Genomic DNA, 14,079 nt, shown 5'->3' with positions numbered 1-14,079 from the left:
CTTGCTGAAAAAATAAATTTTATGTAAATCCTCAGGCCTGTGAAACATCATGGCTATTTTTCAACTGATGCTGGATCGACTGATGTTAACTCTTAAAACAGTGGTCCTCAAAGTGTGGTCCCCAGACCCTTTAAAGGGGGAAGTCGAAAGTATTTCCATAATAATATTAAGACGTTATTTGCCTTTTGCATTCTCATTCTCTCACAAGTGTACAGTGGAGTTTTCCGGAGACTACATGACATGTGATACGGAAACATTTGAAAAAGGAAGCAGATAATAAAATCCAGTCATCTGCAGTTAAACCAGACATTAAGGAGATTTGCAAAAACGTAAGACAATGCCACTCTACTTAATTTTTTTGTTTTGGAAATTTACTTTTCATATAAAAGATTATTTTATGTTAATATTTAATTGATTTATTGTTTTTAGATGAAATAATAAATACTTTTAAAATTTCTTAATTTCTGATACGCTAAATATCAGGACCTAGAATGCACAGGATAGTTCTCTGGCGTCCCTAAGTTTTAGAGTGTAAAGGGGTCTTGAGGCCAAAAAGTTTGAGAACCTCTTCTCTACATGCTCATTCCTTTAAATTTCAAACTGCCTGGAGTCATCTATTGTAATGCTCACGTTTAACAATTGTATTCCATTTTAAAGGATCTAGATTTTCTTCTTGCATCCCCAACCTCATTAAAATTAAATTGCCTTTTAATTTTAAAGGCAAAATTAGTTGCCTTTCCCATTCTAAGCTACAGATACCTCAGTGTACCCACTTACTTTGGTTCTTCATATGTGATTCTTTTGGTTTTTTTTCAACCTACTCTCTGTATTCGACAATGATGTGAAGTTAACAAGTAATTATAATATCTGTAATGACTCCTCATGAAGAATCCACAAGACATAAACTAGGTAGACGAGTGCCCAAAATGTACATACACTTGGCACTAATTTCAATGGAAACCTCAAGATTATTTTATTCTAATTAAAGCTATGCACAATGCGAGGTAATTAGCATACTAGAAGTGACCTAAATTACTTTCACCTCCTTTCTTTAAATCTTTGCGGTTGTAGAACTTCTGAGATCAAATTGAGAAGTTAGCCTTCATGATAATTTCTATCCCACTCCAGGAGGCCTCATCAATTTGAGTCACTAGTCTAAGGCTCCTAATTTCTGATGCTTCAACCCTCACCCCCATATTTAAGGGCTTATCATTACCAGTTTATATTCTTTCCCCTTTTCTTCAGCCTCCTCCTCCAGCTCCTTTGTCCAGCTTTCTCCTTCCCTTCTTCCAGTGTATCTTAGCCAATCTAAGAAATGAAACACTAGTAAATTGCTAATAGTGCATGTCTTTTAATATAATCTTTTAAACCATTGTTTGTAAATCTAAAACTCTACCATTTAAGTCAAGGGAAGGTCATTTATACATTCATTTGGGATAGTCCCAAATATATGTTGTGAACAACTTAAGACATTGGAAATACAACTTTGAATAAGAAAAACAAGTTTCTTGGTATTACCGAACTTATGTTTTAGTGAGGTAAGTCATGAGACAGACAGTAATGAAATAATTTTATTTTTTTAAGATTTTATTTATTTATTTTATAGAGAGAACCGGAGCAAGTGGGGGGGGGGCGCTTAGGGAGAGGAAGAGGATCTCAAGCAGACTCCACACTGAGCCCAGAGCCTGATGTGGGGCTGAGATCACGACCCGAGCCGAAACCAAGAGTCAGACGCTTAACTGACTGAGCCACCCAGCTGCCCCTGAAATAATTTTAGATATAAATAAGTAAAAGAGCTATGAAGAAAATAAAATGAGACAAAGGGTTAGAAGGTGACTGACCTGAAGATACCATTTAGTTTTTCACATTGACTCCTCTTAGACCCTCAAAACACATAATGCAGTTAATCAGCTAATTTAATTACAATAAATGGTGGTCCTGGTCACTGATCATGAACCATGCTAAACTTTCAGTTAAAGTTCCTTTTTTCTTCATCCCCTCTTATCTTCATTCGGTTGATTTTTAAGGCATTGTAGCCTAGTTGTTAAGATGTGCAGCTTTGGAGTCAAACAGCCCAATTTTCATCCCAATTTTGTTGTGAACGTTTAAACAACATGTAAGTTGCTTAACATGATACCTGACATAGAATTAACACCCAATAAAAGTTAAACATTATAAACTTCTTACTGAGGGTTTGTTTTGTTTTTGTTTTATTTAAAGGTTGAGGGAATTCCCCTGAAGTCTTCTAATAGTATCTCACACTATTTTTGTGAAATATTTTATCAACAGTTATCTTGTCACAAATTTTAAATCATGTTTTCCTGAGCTGAAATAATCCACACCAATAACCACAAAAGTATATTCCACATTTCTAAATTAGATACAGACACTATAGAAATCAACCAGACAAATCAATGAAGAGATGATTTCTTAAATGTGTTTATGTCTGTATTTCAACCCCTAAGTACTGGAAAAGTGCATAGGCTTGAAAGTCAGACAGGCATAGGTTCATCCCAACATTCTGTGACCTTGCAAAAGTTACTTACACAGTCTGACCCTTAATGCTTCTCCATCTATAAAATGCATTAATAATTCTAATAAAATCAGCCTCTTCAGTAGCATGAAATAGAGAAATATATGTAAGTCCCCAGAGCAATGACTTGTACTTTAAGTACTCAATAAATATTTATTTTCACCCATCTCAATTAATCAGCATGTAAAATGTCTAATGGCACCAATAATATCATGTAAAAACTGCACAAGATACATTTAAATAATTGTTATCTTAGTTGAATCTGGATAGTTTTATTTTTTCCTTTTTCCCCCAAATTATATAAATGAAACATAAAATCAAAATTCTAGTGGGAATTTTTTGACAAGTTGCCTTAAATTTCTCTCTCTAATCCAAAAACAGATTAATGGATTTTCATCTGAAAATATCTTTATTTTGCTATCATTTTTAATTGAAATTTATGTTATGAATATAAATGAAATTTATGTTAAAATGATCATAGAGTCATACAGTTGTACAAAATAACACAGAAGGATCTGTGTAAACTTTACTCCGTTTACCACAATGGTAACAACAATTCACAATCTTAATTCAAATGCCCCCAGTTTCACTTGGAACCACTTGTGTGTGTGTGTTTAGTTCTATACAATATTAGCATGTGTGTGTGTGTATCTGTCACCACAGGCAAGATACACAGGCTCCCCTTTTATGTTGTCCTTTGAGGGTAGTTTTTATTTTCTAATTTGCATGACAAATATGATTCTACCTTCCCAGATTTTCCTTTCTTTTTTTTCCTGCTTCACATATAGACAACTTAGGCAGAAAATAGGCCATTCCTTTGTGTAGGTCTTCAATAGCTCTTACCTTAACTATTTGCAATAATAGCTTTGCAATTGGTCTCCCTAATAATGACCTCTTATTCCTCTCTGATCTGTATTGCCAAAATTATGGTTCTAAATACAAGTCCAGGGATGCTTGGGTGGCTCAGTGGGTTAAGCGTCTGCCTTTGGCGCAAGTCATGATCTCAGGGTCCTGAGATCGAGTCCTGCCTCGGGCTCCTTGCTCAGCAAGAAGGCTGCTTCTCCCTCTACCTGCCACTTCCCCTGCTTGTGCTCTCTCTGTCTCTCTCTGACAAATAAATAAATAAAGTCTTAAATAAATAAATAAATAAATAAATAAATAAATAAATTCCAATCAAATCTACTGTCCTAAAACCTGCAATGGCTCTTTGATGTCACATGACAAAATAACACCTACAAAGTCCATCTTAATCTGAATTCATCCTATTTTTCTAGCCATACCTCCCACTATCCATTGTCATGAACCCCATACATTATGACTTTGAACTACTCACCAGGCCCACAACACACCAAGTATTTTTATACCTTCTGCTCCCCCCTTCAACTTTTCTTTCAAAATCAAGCCCAAGTTTTTATCTTTCCTGGAGAATCTTCCCTAACTCACCAAGGCAGATCTGGTTGCATACTCTTGTCTGTTTTCTGAAACTTTTTATGTATACATGTGTGTTCCCATGTTTCCTTCTCCCCGAACACACACTACACTAGATTATTAGTTAGTACAGGCAGTGTCCTTGTTTTTGTAAACTCCTGGCTTGGATAATGACTAGCAGGGCAAGGACATTCAATAAATACTTGTTTGATAGAATGAAGTGGAAGGAAAGAAGCAAAGAAGAAAGCTAGTGAGGGAGGGAGAAAGGAAAGAAAAAAGTCATTGAAAAACCGGAAGTCATAACACTTTATTAAGTGATCCTTTTTTGAAGACAATTGCATCAATTCTACATTTGTCTATGTGAGAAAATTTGACAATCTACTCTATGGAAGAAGATTTTTGGATATGGTTTAGATCTTGTTTGGATATTTGTTTAGATATTATTTTTCCTCATCTATGAAGCAACTTGTTGGTAAAAATAAATATTGAAATCTGAGATCATAAAAAATAAGGAAAATAAATTATATATTATTTGGAGACAATTGCAGTGTCCACTATTGGGAGAATAGTGAAATGTGGTGGATGCATAATCAGAATATTAGGCAGCAGAATGTCAAATGTAATATGGCAACAGGGATAGATCTGTAACATGCAGTGCTTGCAAAATAAAACCACAATTAGATATTATTACACACCTATTAGAATTGCTCAAATTAAAACAAAACAAAACACCTGCCTGATGCTACAAAATACTAGTAAAGATGTAGAACAGCAAGAATTCTCATTCATTGTTGATCTGAATACAAAATGGTACAGTCATTCTGGAAGATAGTTTGGCAGTTCCTTTTAAAGTTAAATATACACGTACTACATGACCCAGCAATGTCACTCCTGGCTATTTACCCAAGTGAACTGGAAACTTATGTTCACACACACACACAAACACACACCTGGAAGTGAACATTTATGACAACTTATTCCTAATTGCCAAAACCTGTAAGCAATGAAGATATTGTCCACAGGTGAATAGATAAATAAACAGTGTACAATGCAATACTACTCAGAAATAAGAAGGAACAAGCTACTAATATACTCAACGACATGGATGAATCTCAAATACATTTTTGCCAAGTGAAAGAAACCATAATCAAAAGGCTATATATTATATAATTTCATTTCTATGACATATGGGAGAGGCAACATTAAAGGGATAGAAGACATATCAGTGCTTGCCAGGGGTTCAGGAGGGGTGAAGAGTTGATTCCAAAGGTGCTGCAGAGGAAGAGAGTTTTTAGGGTAATAGAACTGTTCTACACTCTATCAGTAGTGAATACTTATAGACTTTATACATTTCTCAAAATCATTTATTGTATGCACATTTTAAAAAGTCAACCAGGAGCACCTGGGTGGCTCAGTCGTTAAGCGTCTGCCTTCAGCTCAGGTCATGATCCCAGGGTCCTGGGATCGAGCCCCACATTGGGCTCCCTGCCCCATGGGAAGCCTGCTTCTCCCTCTCCCATTCCCCCTATTTGTGTTCCCTATCACACTGTCTCTCTCTCTCTGTCAAATAAATAAATAAAATCTTTACAAAAAAAAAAAAAGTCAACCAGGATGTTGAGGGATCCTAGGATGGAATTCAGTCTGATAAATTAATCTAATTGTATTACAAATATATAATATAACCCCATTAGAGGTATAGGTAAAAAAGGAACTTACTTTAGAAACAGTATTTTGACTAAATACTATAAGGCTAAAGGCAAAAACAGCTATACATAAACCCTGTATTCTATTTGGTAAATTTGTTTCTCATAGAGGTAAGTATTAGAAGTTCTGAAACTAATCTGTCTGTATACTAGGTATTTGTATTCACTTGCCGGGGCTGCCATAACAAAGTACCAAACTGGGTGGCTTAAGCAACAGAAATTTACTGTCTCACAGTTTGGGAGACTAGAAGTCTGAACTCAAGATTTTGGTAGAGTTGGTCCCTTCTGAGTGCTATGAGGAAAGGATCTGTTCCAGGCCTTTCTCTTTGGCTTGTAGATGGCCTTCTTTGACCAAGATCTTCATATTGTCTTCTCTCTATGCGTGTGTTCATGTCCAAATTCCCCCTTTTTATAAGGACACTGGTCAAATTGGATGAGGGCTCATTCTAATGACCTCATTTTATCTTGCTTTCCTCTTACCTCTGTAAAGACTATCTCCAAATAAGGTCACATTATGAGGTACTAGGGGCTAGGACTTCAACATATGAACTTTGGGAGGACACAATTCAACTGCAGTACCAGGGTCAAACAAATAAGTAAATAATTGTAGATAATGGGAGCAGATCTCTCATTATCAGAGGAAAAAAATCACAAATAAGCAAGGAGGGAAGGCTAAAATGAGCCCTGCAGTACTGGATTGGGGTAGAAATATCAATATGAATTCATGTTTATAGATAGATGATAGATAGATAGATAGATAGATAGATAGATAGATAGAAGGTAGATAGACGTGTATATACATGGGTTTGTATATATACATATATTTCCTAGCTCTGTCCATTGAGAGGGCCTAGAAGTAGTGACATTCTAGTAGCAATAAGCATGCCCATCACCCAGATTTTGATTTCTAATTACCATTTTTCCAAGAGAAGGAGATATAGCTGATTCTAGGGCTGGAGGAGGGAAAATACAAGGTAAGTCTAGAACATCATATTACTATAAGTTTGAATAAACATAACAGTGATGGGGACATATCACAAGGACACAGAAGTCAATCTGAAAGAGCTCCCAATGGCCCCCAATGGCCAAAGCTGGAATAATTCAGTAGCAAAATAATGATAGGATTGGATTATAACCCAAAGAATAAAATAAATATCCATGAGTCCATATTGATATAAAAATTATTGAGTGTGGGGGCGCCTGGGAGGCTCAGTGGGTTAAGCATCTGACTTTTGATTTCAGCTCAGGTCATGATCTCAGGGTTGTGAGATCAAGTCCTACATGGGGCTCTGCACTGGCTGTGGAGCCTGCTTAAGATTCTCTCTCTCCCTCCCCTTCTGCCATACCCTCCCTTCAAAAAAAAATTACTGAATGTAAAATAAATAGTGGAGAAAGGACAAATCCTCCTTATAGAAGAATCCAAAGAATATATGTAGATATTCCCCACTCCAGGAGGTGAAGGTTACTTCCCTCCCCCTTGGCTGAGGATTGGATTTAATGATTCACTTCCAAAGAAGAGTAAGGAAAGGGAAAAATATTAGCTTTATAATAGAGAAACCTGACAAATATCACTTTAACTAAAATGATCAAGGTTAACATCATCAGTTATAAGTCATGTTAATATCGAGTACTCCCTGATAGGATGAAGCAGGAATTAATATTAAATAGATATATATTAAACACATTATAATGGGGGGGGTAGAAGGGAATAAAATGTAGTATAGAAGTAAAAGGGAATCAATTTATTGACCTAGAAAGGCCTTATCTGGGAGTTAGGAGGAGTTACAAGATAAGTTTTAAAAAGAAAAAAAAAGACAAAAAAATAAGACGTGGAATGTGGCTATGCATCTTTTGCCAATACTAGACATTCAGTATCTTTCATTTCTCAATATTCTATCTCTGCAGAATCAAACTGTGATTCATATTTTGGAAAAGTTAGTTCCTGAAGCTAGAAGAAGCAAAAAGCAGTAAAATTAGATTTTCATCAGTTGTAGCAGAGTAAATTTGAACAACTGCAGGACACTAGAGATAAAATATGGAAATAAATTAAGGAAAAATCAAGTCAACAGTAACAATAATAGTAATCACTACCATTTACTGAGTGTCTTCTATGTGCCGGATACTGTCCTATAAAGATTTGTAACTATTAGCTCATTTAATCCTCACAACAACCCTATAAGATACTACTCTATTTATCCCTATGTTCTAGATGAGGAAATTCAGGTCCAGAGACATCCAGGATCTGTCCCAAAGCCACACAGCCCTTAAGTGGCAGGGTCTGGATTTACATCTGCAGAGCCTGGCACCAGAGAATCCAAGCCTGTAATTACCTCATTTCTAGTTAAATGCATAAGATGTCCCAGAATTAAAGGAATTCACTCTGAAAGAAACAGACATGTAACCAAGCAGCTACAATTCAATTTTAAGTGCTAATAATAGAGAAGTAGGTACCAGAAAAGATGTCACAGAAGTGACATCTGAAACCAAATCTTGAAGGGGAGGTAAGAATTTGCTGTGTGATAAGAGCAGGACAGTATTTCTGGCAAGAGAACGACCATGTCAAAGATGTTTTGGTCTAGTTGTTCAAGGTCATTTGAGAAATACAGTTATGGAATACAAAAGCATTCAAACAATGACTTCCACCTTTGAGCATGGATTTCATATACAGAAAAACTCCAGCCAAGTCATGTAATATGTTGGTACATATTTGTCCATTCAATTTGGGCCTATCACTCTCACATACTTCAGGTGTCAAACTGAACCTCTATTTAACTCCAGAAACTAGACTTCTTAGTAATGAAGAAGGTGCATTTACATAGTCTCAAGGATCAAGGTTGTATTCTTTACAGGTCATGAACCAGATTAAATCTATTTTCCAAAATCTTATAAAACAATCTCTTTTAAAAGCAGTTTTGAAAAATAGGTCACAAAAATCCAAGAGAGAGTAACAAGGAGTCGGGGCTGAGGCAGCAGACACTATGGCTTCATATGTGTTGGGCATTGTTCTCAGTTGCCTTCATGCTTTAGCTCATTTACCTCTCACAACAGCCCTGTGAAGTAGCTACTTATTGTCACTATTTTATAGATGAGGTCACTGAGATACAGAGAGGGTAAGTAACTTAGGCCAAGTTGCAATTAATCTGGTAACCGGTAGAGGCAGGATTCAATAAAATCCAGTAATTCCAGCCTGAATAGAAAAGAGGGATGCTATCTGGTTCTTGAATCCATTTCTCAATACAACAAATGATCTAGTATGACCAGATCAGTGGTCACCAACTCGAACATCGCTGTTGCCAGGCCAGGGATGGATCGTGTGAAGTCAGCCAGGAGTGGAAGGGACTGTGCGCAACAGGAGCCCAGAGGCAGCTACTCCTCGGCTCCAGCCAGTTGTTGCCCCATGGCTTCGGTATCATCAGATTTTCCAACTGGTCCTGAGAAACTGACTTTCATATGAAATCTGCCAATGTGGGAGCAGGAGTGCACAAACTGAGTTTAGTTCTGCACATTCTGTGTTTGAGATGGCTCTGATGGCTCTGGCAGTTAGGAATTCAAATGGGTAGTTCAGGAGAATTGTGTGGGAGGCAATTATGGATTTAGAAATCTTCAACACAAGGCACGCAGATGCGGATGGCCATGGAAAAGGTAGATAAGAGGACCAGGAACTCCAGCATTTAAAAAGTTGGCAGAAGATAAAGGGTCAGCAAGAAAGACCTGTAGTAGAAGGAATGGCAGAGGAGACTAGTATCTGAGATGCCAAAGGAGGAAGAGCAATCAGGCAATATCTATCAGTCTAATCTTGTCAAGAGTCAGTGTACTGATTTCCTTGGGTAGAAGGTATTTCAGATATCAGTAAGAAGAGATACTATTACTAAGTTCAAAGAATAATTTTTTAAGGCCCAAGTGGGCTATGACTTTCTTGTATCAAAAATTAGCGCTAGGGGAGCATCCCAGCACTTTCCTATTGCAGACCACTTCGATGGCTCTAATTTAAAAGGCAGAGTATTTTACTTCCATTTTCCCCCCCAATTTCTTTGATATTTTGTTAGCGTAATAATTATAGTTCTGTTTCTTTGGGTATTCTTTCTTTGTATCTGGTATGCTCTTAAGACATTTTGAAACTTCTGAAATACCAGATTTCAGCAGAACCACCAATAACAAAAACTGTGATTTTGTGGGAAAGCAATACCCATTTAGATTTAACAATTACATAAAAGCATTTTTCACACTTACAAGTTAAAACTTGGTTCACACATCACAAATTATTTATAACTTTGCTCAGACATAATTTTACAGTGAATTTAGGACCCCTTTGTCTATGAACAAAGAAAGTAAAGGAACCTGTCTACTTGGGTTTCCAGGGAGCCAGTAAATAAAACCCATTTTCCCTGCCTGAGTTAGAACCAACTGAAAGAGAGATGGAAGAGGCAAGCAAGTGGACATCAAAATAGTTCCCTTCTTACAGAGAAGGTAGGCTGGGGAACATAGTTTTATATCTGCAGCATATGGCTGCCTCTGCTCATACTTCACCTCTGACTAACACAGGTCTTCCAGGCAGTCACAGGCCCTTCCATACCTTTAGCAAGGCAGAATGCAGACCTGGACTGACAAGTTCTGAAGAAAATAAGCCCAAGAGGGGACTGGGCTTGGCTTGCCCAGTACTTCCTCCCAGACTCCCCAGTCAGATACATCACTCCTTCTGCCCTGGGGATAAACAATCCAGAGGAAAGAGCAAAGCAAGTTTTTCTGGTGGAGGTTCTTCCACACTGAAGCCTGAGGCCAGAGAAATGGAAGCCACTCGTAATACTCCTTACTGCCTTACCTCCTTTCAAGTTCATCCTGCAAAGCATCTCCTATTATCCTCATACAGCTAGCGAATGACTAAACCTGGACCCAGAGCATATGATTTCAGAACAGCGACCTTCATATACTGGGAGGCTATGCCTCAGAGGTCTGTGGTTAAAAGGAACAATCCCGTTTAAATTCACTGGGTGGGCAGTTAGGGAAGAGACAATAATGATATAGCCCAAAAAGGCACTGTGCGGGGATTCAGAAGACCTCAAATATGGTCGCAACAATGTTACCAACTGATTGCTTGGCCATGGTTAAGTCACTACATTCTTTATAAGCTTAAGATTCTTCATCTGTAAAACCAGTTCAGCAAGTCCTGCCTTTCTACCAACCTGGAGGATCAAATAAGGTATCTCATAAAAATATTTCAAACAAGCATCATGCTATGCTAAAAGATATAGTAGTTACTTGGGATAAAATTATTATTTCAATAATATTAAATAGAATAGGAAAACCGGACTGTTTTTCTGAATGTTTACATTTGAAAAGCAGGTGCTGTAGAGGCAGGCAGAGGTAGATTTAAATCCCAGAGTCCTCTATATACTAACTGAGTAAACCTGGACAAGTAATTTAATCTTTCTGAATCTTGAAGGGGATCAGAATATGCTAGCCCCAAATACTCCACTTTGACATAGGGATTATTTTGAGTAAAAGTCAATTGAAAGCCAGCAGATGCAGGAAGAATTCTCTGCCCTTCCCTGATTGCCTAAAATCCAGGATATAAATTTCCCTTTGAGGAAGGTGCCCCTCCTGTATCAACGAGAGAAGAATGGCTCCTATCACCAAAGATAGGGAGCTAATACCAAGATGAGTTTGCATAAACAGACCTTACTAAAATAGCCCTTATCTTCCATTATTTTCCCTACATATTTCCCCACAATTTATCATCCCTTGAAGCCAAAATTCTCTTCCCTTAGTTAAGAAGGGTATAAAAGTTCCCAAGTATAACTGCTTCTTTGAGAGTTTTGCTGTAAACTCCTGTGCATGTAAATATTAGTAAAAATTGTCTGCATTTTCACCTGTTAATCTGTCTTTTTTTTAGTTTAATTCACAGGCCACCACGTGCTGAACCTAAGAGAGTAAAGTTTTTCCTCCCCGACAAAAGCTTTTCCTCTTCGTCTGCATATATGAATGCTTATATCCTTTTTACCTAATAGGGTTTTGTGAGGACTATATAAAGGGCCTATCACACGATTTACTCCATAAGTGTTAGTTTTCTTCCTTTTTTCTTGTTCTAATCTAAAGATGGACCTTACCTACAACAGGCTTTATCTTTTAATCAAGTGATTTTTATGTGTATAAATCATTTGACTGAACTGTTAAAAAATCACTTTTTGAGTAGTTTTTTTTAAATGTTGGATTGATGCCCTAATTAAATAAACACAATTCCATGATTCAGCATCGTAGAAGAAATTAGCAGCCATCCTTGATACTCCTAAGTAGTTTTTTGAGTATCTGAATTTTAAAACATTAGTTCTTATCAAAATAATTTACCTGTGTAGCAAGAAATCTGCTTCTATTAGTTTCTAGCATCAGCACATAAATATATATTCATCATTAATTTAGTTACTCAATTAGCAAAGCTTTATTAAGCAATTGCTATGTCTAGATGTTGGATTTTGTAATGTTGGGAACATGATGTTATGATCTAGTTGGGGATATAGCCCAAATAAACATAATAAAAGGAAAACTATACTATAACAAGGAACAATTATCTGTGAAAGTTGCATAACCTAATGCCTTAATTCTCTCATCTGTAAAATGGAAATAAAAACTTTTGACCCAACAGGACTGTTAAAATCATTATATAAGATAATGAAGCTGAAATTAGAAGAATGATCTCCACACTCACAGCCCAGTCACCCTGGGAAGGAAAATATCCCTTGGTGGAGACTATTATTTACCCACTAAACTTCATTCTCCTTTCCTTTCTAAGTACATGGCTGCCCTCCTAAACTGAATTCCTTAGGCTTCTGCACAAGATGAGACATAGTAAGAGATACAGGAAGACCAAGATGGAGAGAGAAAGAGAGAGAGAGAAAGAGAGGAGAGACAGAGAGACTCCGGGTCCAATAGTTACTTTCTGGATAATTGGACAAAAAAGTAAAGAGGAGGATCTAGAATTCATTCTGATGGAAAACCTCACAAGGTAACAGATTTGGAGTGTGCACACATATTCTGGCTGTCCTTTAGAACTTGGGTTGCTGGGTGATTCTCTGGGGACACCACTATAGGCTGAATGTTTGTGTCCCTTTGAAATTTATATGTTGAAACCTAACCCCTAATGTGATGGTATTTGGAGGTGGGGCTTTTGGGAGGTGATTAGGTCATGAGGATGGAGCTCTCATGAATGAGATTAATGCCCTTATAAAAGTGACTCCAGAGAGATCCCTCACCCCCTCTGTCATGTGAGGACACAGAAATAAAATGGCAGCCTATGGTAGTTCTCATCAGACACTGAATCTGGTGGCACTCTCTCTTGGACTTCTCAGTCTCCAGAACTGTGAGAAATGAATGTTTGCTGTTGAAGCCACATGGCATATGGCATTTTTGTTATAGCAGCCTAAACAGACTAAGACAGACACCAACCCAACCTGCAGACATACGCACAGTTCTGTAGGACTTGGAGTGACAAAGGTTACCATGGGCAGCCCCGAGGCAATGCCTGAATGCTACTCTATAGTAAATAAGTCAAACTCAGGGGAAGGATTAAGGATGCTGGAGCAGGTTGTGTGGATAAAGAAAGAGTATGCAGATAGATAAACCTAAGAAAAGGGAAACCAGGTGAGTAACTAGAGATACCTATAGAGTCTAGAGCTGCCCCATCCAATGCAGCAGCTACTACTTCATGTAGCTATTGAGCACCAAAATGTGGCTAGGCTGAATTAAGATGTGCTTTAAATGTGAAAATACACATCAGATTCCAAAGACAACACAAAGAAAGAATTGGAAGATGCTTCATTAATATTTTTGAATGCTAATTACATGTTGAAATGATAATATTTGGGCTATACTGGGTTGAATAAATGTATTATTCTGTATTACCTGTTTCTTTTTACTTTTTAAGATGTGACTACTAAAAACTTTAAAATCATGTTTGTGGCTTGCATTGTGTTTCTCTTGGGCAGTACTGCACTAGACCGTGGGTCGGCAAATTTTAGTTCACAGGCCAAACCTAGGCCAAACCCTATTTTTGTAAATAAAGTTTTACTGGAACACAGCCAAGTCTATTTGTTTGCATAACACTTATGGCTGTTTTCCCTGCAATAGCAGGGTTGAGTTGTTGCAAAAGAGACAAACTGTTCAAAGCCTAAACTATTTACTCTGTGGCCATTTACAGAAAAAGTTCTCCAACCTCTGGTCTAGACTATGGGAAAAGTTTTATTTAGCATACAGTTTAAAATTATTTTCTCTTGACTCCTATAATTTCTTTTAGTAACCCCAACTTTAACTAAAACCTGAAACAACTATATAGGCTGCAATGGAATGTAGGGAAAAAATAAAGTCAAGACCATAGAAAATGTGATTCTCATCCCCTATTCATCTTTCTGCAGACATTTGTGCAGA

General features: G+C 37.2%; 1 long non-coding RNA gene across 1 annotated transcript in view; it reads left to right on the top strand.

Annotated features, from left to right (window-relative positions):
* The window catches only part of LOC141374102 (uncharacterized), a 67,488-nt gene that overhangs the window by 546 nt on the left and 52,863 nt on the right, over nucleotides 1–14,079 (top strand). The window contains exon 2 of the long non-coding RNA XR_012380689.1: nucleotides 209–329. This is a non-coding gene — a long non-coding RNA (uncharacterized lncRNA). The remainder of the gene's footprint in view (nucleotides 1–208; nucleotides 330–14,079) is intronic.

This window comes from Callorhinus ursinus, unplaced genomic scaffold (genome assembly GCF_003265705.2).
Source record: "Callorhinus ursinus isolate GAN/ISIS: 27379988/994484 unplaced genomic scaffold, GSC_fseal_2.0 scaffold14, whole genome shotgun sequence".
Taxonomy (NCBI): Eukaryota; Metazoa; Chordata; class Mammalia; order Carnivora; family Otariidae; genus Callorhinus; species Callorhinus ursinus.
The sequence above is the reverse complement of the archived record's forward strand: the minus strand, read 5'-3'. Positions and strand labels throughout refer to the sequence as shown.